This window comes from Biomphalaria glabrata, chromosome 5 (genome assembly GCF_947242115.1).
Source record: "Biomphalaria glabrata chromosome 5, xgBioGlab47.1, whole genome shotgun sequence".
Taxonomy (NCBI): Eukaryota; Metazoa; Mollusca; class Gastropoda; family Planorbidae; genus Biomphalaria; species Biomphalaria glabrata.
Window position 1 is genome coordinate 47,765,086 of NC_074715.1, and position 4,972 is coordinate 47,770,057.

Below are 4,972 nucleotides of genomic sequence, written 5' to 3' on the forward strand. Positions count from 1 at the left end.
ACGAACTTAAAGTTTGGGCCACAGTTAAACTCACAAGGATACGAACGTAGGTTTGGGCATTGAGTGGTCCAACAGTTAAACTCACAAGGATACAAGCGTAAGTTTGGTCAGTTAGTGGTCCAAAAGTTAAACTCACAAGGATACGAACATACGTTTGGGCATGGAGTGGTCCAACAGTTAAACTCACAAGGATGCAAAGTTTTGGCATTGAGTTAAACTCAAGGATACGAACGTAAGTTTCTTGGCGGGACACCCAAGCACTCATCTTCAAGGTCACAACACCATTTGTACTTTTTTTTTTCATTTATCTCATACACACACACACTTTAGCCCCCCCCCCCCCCCCCACGCAATCGACTATGTTTGTTACTGTGTTATCTCATTCGCCTCATCTTTGTGTACACACTAAATGAAGCTATGTGTTGGTTACAATGCAAGTCAATAAATGAAATCTATTTTAAAAAACATCTAAAGTTAATTTACATTAACCACGTTCAGATTATAATCTATTCAATTCTGTCGCTCTCATCGTGCAGTACTCGTGCTTCGCTGCGCCTACTCTTTTGACTCGTGAAGCCCAGTATTGGCTGCCTGGTCGTGTGGTTTGCGCGTTGGACTGTCGTTTGGATTTATCGATGGTCCCGGGTTCAAACCCTGCCCGCTCCCATCCCCCGTCGTCCTGCGGGAGGTCTGGACTAGGAAGTAAACTCTGAAGGAATGTCCGAAACTTGTAAAACATTTTACAAACAGGAGAAAAAGGCGTTGTAAAAATGTTCCATTGTTTTTTTAATCTAACATCCATTAGTTATTAAGAGAAACACAATCGTTCTATAAGCTGTATAAAGGAGGGGGAAAAAAAAAGTAGTGCAATGTTTTTCTTGTTGGTATTAACTCTTTCTCTCCTGATCAACGATGCCATCGTTGATTTGACCCCATTAAAGTAACTTAGTTTTTGGGTTTGTAAACTTTAATCTGTGTGACATAAAAAGGGCATACATCTATCTATACCAATTATAACATTTTCTGATTAAAAGAAAACCATTAATGAAGTTAAACCCCTAACATGCTACTGAAATACAAATGAGAAAAAAATAAATTCTTCTGAACATGGAAAATAACAACGGAGAGAAAGAGTTAAACACGTGTCTGTCGGCTTTATGAACATGTAATGAGGATGGAGGAATAAAATGAACAAAAGGTCGACACTGGAAAACTGAAATCTTGTTGCAAGCGTGAAAAGTGTTTATTTATATGACCTCATTTGCTCCACCCCAAGTGGTAAATTATTGATGAAGGAATGAATCATCAGCTTGGACTGTAGATTCTTTTTCAGACAATGGAAAGTAAAATAGCGTAGAAGTTACTATAATAAGCACATATTACAGTATGTACGTGTTTACATAAAATCTGTACATAAATCTAGAGGACCTGATTGCTGAGCTGCCGACCAACGTCCAGTCGTTACATCGTGACACTGACCCTCTCGAAGATAGAGATAATTACTTTAAACCAGGAAATAAATAGACCTACCCCCTGTCTAATTACTGCTGACCGCTGGCCTTGTCACGATCAGATTATAAAACAATAAAACTCTCTCTCTCCCCCCTGGTTTGACATAAGAGTCTGACCTTTGACCCATTACATCCTGATACGTAACACACTAAGCGTACCAGGAAGAGCCCTTGAAACACGCACACACACACCCTCGACAAGGGGGGAAGGGATTTGATTAGTAAAAAGTACTTTTCCTTCCGGTGTCTCCCCCATTTAATATGACCAGCTTCCTCCCCCCTCTCCCTAGACCCAACCAGTACTACCCACCACTCTACCTCAAGATGGTCTGTAGTGGACATTAAGAGGGACTGAGTGAAATCGGAAATTTCCCGCAGCTAAACATCAGCAAGACATCCCTCGTCCTTTTTAATTCCCATTTCGTAACATTACATAAAATTACCCCCCCCCCCATTTTACATATAAAATCTCAAGTTCTACCCCTTTGCCCCCTTCTATAACCATTGTTTTGTTTTGTTTTGTTTCGTTTTTTTTTTCTTTGTTTGTATTCATTCTTTATATTGCGACTTTTTATTTTTCTCGTGTAAGTATAAAGAACAATTAGTGTCCCGACCAGGATGCTAGGAATCCTACAGTGAAGTTATTTCAATTAATTACAACCGCTAAGAGTTAGCTTTTCCTTATTATAAAACCCCCTCGCCCCCCCCCCCCTCTCTCTCACAAGAAGAAAACAAATGCGTTGAATTTATTTGGTAGGCCCTAGGTGCAGGGGGGCTGAAGGAGTTAACGTTAATGAGACTTCATTTCGAAAAGGGGAGAGGGGTGGGGGAAGAGGCGGTGGTACGATAAACTCTAATGACATAGTGTGGGATTGGTAATGTAGTTCTATTTCCTTTTTTTTTTTCCCAAGAAAAGTCTACGCATTTGTTTGTATCCGATGTCTAAATTCTTTGTTTTGTGTTTTTGTCTGATGATCTAGTTTTGTATCCCAGGTTTGGCTTTCTTCTCGTCTGCTTTTGAAAATGTGGCAATAAATTGTCGTTTTGAAATCCCACGGCTCGTGTTTTAGCTATAAGAGCCTTGTATTGAACATAGAGCTAACCTGGGGGCCAAACTGGGTCACTTAGTTTGTGTCATGGGCAACAATGACTTAATCTGGGGATTGTTTATATTGCTGCTGTTATTCTTAGAACTGTTGCAGAAGCGTAGCTAGAGAGTTTGGAGCCCCGGGGGGGGGCTTGACCTTTTTAGGGGCCCCTGCATTTTGACATTCGATATCATTACGGTAAAAAAAAAATAGGACATTCATTTGCCCCCCCCCCCTCAAGTGAGAGCTTGGCGACTTAATAATCTGGATTTCCCCCTCCCACCCTAGTTACGTTATTTGAACTGTTGCTTTGAGGTGTAGATCTAACTAATTGAGGAAAGGGGGGGGAGGGAAGAGAAGTTGCTAAACACATGAAGGAATTCAATTTTTTAAAACTTTTTCATGCAGGGAATGTGGATTTACTTTTATCCTAATCAACATAAACTATAGCTTAGGCTCCCACTTGCCTGCCCCTCCCCCAAATATGTTTCTGAAGAAAAGGCAAATGAATAAATTGCCTTATGTTGGTTTTATGTCAAATAGCTTAGGGCCTTATCGAAGAGTAAATCCGGCCTCGGCTATGAGAATGATTTCGAGTGATGACGAAAAGACTGAAATCCAACACGAACAATCCAAAAAATTGTGTCAGACCGAGACCAATCGTCATAGCAGGCCTGAACACTTGCCTGCAACGTCGCAACCTGTGGGCAGTTTAGGCTTATAGCTCTATGCCACGTCCCATGTCTGTACAAAGACTGAAGTCAACTGTAAGTGCAAGGACTGAAGTCAACTGTAAGTGCAAGGACTGAAGTCTACTGTAAGTGCAAGGACTGAAGTCAACTCTAAGTGCAAGGACTGAAGTCAACTCTAAGTGCAAGGACTGAAGTCTACTGTAAGTGCAAGGACTGAAGTCAACTCTAAGTGCAAGGACTGAAGTCAACTCTAAGTGCAAGGACTGAAGTCAACTGTAAGTGCAAGGATTGAAGTCAACTGTAAGTGCAAAGATTGAAGTCTAATACCGGTACCGGTACCTACTTTCATACAAAGTATAGTGAAAATAATTGAACGTAAATGTCTTCTGTGACGAATAATCTTCTATTAAGAAGTAACTTCTGTATTTTATAAGATAACTGGAACGGGTTGCCTGAATCAGCCAGGAAAACCAATGACTTAGCAGAGTTAAAATCTCTAATTAACATGCACGACTACATTAAGACTTGGAAAGGGTAAAAATCCCTGCACGAAGTAATTATCTTCTGTCAAGAAAGAAATGTAGTTTATAATTTTATAAGATAAAACTGAATTCCTGAACTTTGAGTCACCCTGATGTTTTTTTTTAACATTGTAAATTGTAAACGGTATTTTCCGGCATAGACATTTTCAATACTGCCTTCTAGATCCTGGAATGCTATTTATTTTTTTAAAACTGACACCTATTTCTAAGAAACAAAGTGGGCGTGTCTAGATGAGCAGCATATAACGTCAGCTGTGTCGTATTAAACTAAGCCCATGGGATATGAGTGTGAGTATCGTTGGGTGAGCGGGCGGTGCAAGGTGCGAATGTCACGGCTTCTTGAGTCAAGTGTTTATCTCCAGGTGGAGCTCATGGCGGATGTTCAGTTCTGTCTATAGGGCTGTCATAAAGATTTCACTTCACACCACTACTTTATATAGACCACTACTCTTTAAAGTGGCTTATATTTACATACACATACGCACACATACATACATATAAAAGCAATATTGTATTGTTGGATTGCTCTCATGTAGATGTTATAACATCGTTTCCCCACAATGGTTTTTGAATCATGACCCTTACATTTTTCAACTTCTACTATTAACTTACATTCTCTTCATGGGTTGGCTCAAGGAAAAGTTGTTGGTCAATAGTTGGAGATCCGGAAATTCCCAAAAACCATCAGCGACGTTGAAAGAGCCTGGCGTTAATATCGCGAATGTCTGGTTCGATCCCCTCTCTGGTTAATTGTTTGTCAATGACGATCCTATTCGATCAGTTCCAATCTGATTTTATTTGATTAGGGATCGATTTTTAAATTAAATAACTTGTAAAGGGCCATTCTAAGGCATAGGCAAAACTAGGCAGCCGCTTAGGGCCTCAGATTGGTGGAGGGCCTCGCACTGGACAAAAACAAATTGCAAAACATCTCAAACATATCAGAACTCTGTGGCTCTATGTCTACTAGCCTCGTTCTCAACATAACAGAACTCTATGGCTCTATGTCTACTAGCCTATTTCTAAGTCTATTGCTATTATTCAAGGTTAATCCACGACTGTTTACATCTATTTGTTAGACTACATTTGTTAGAAGACTATTGTTTCTCCCTTTTGCCAAGTGTCAAAACATTATTTCT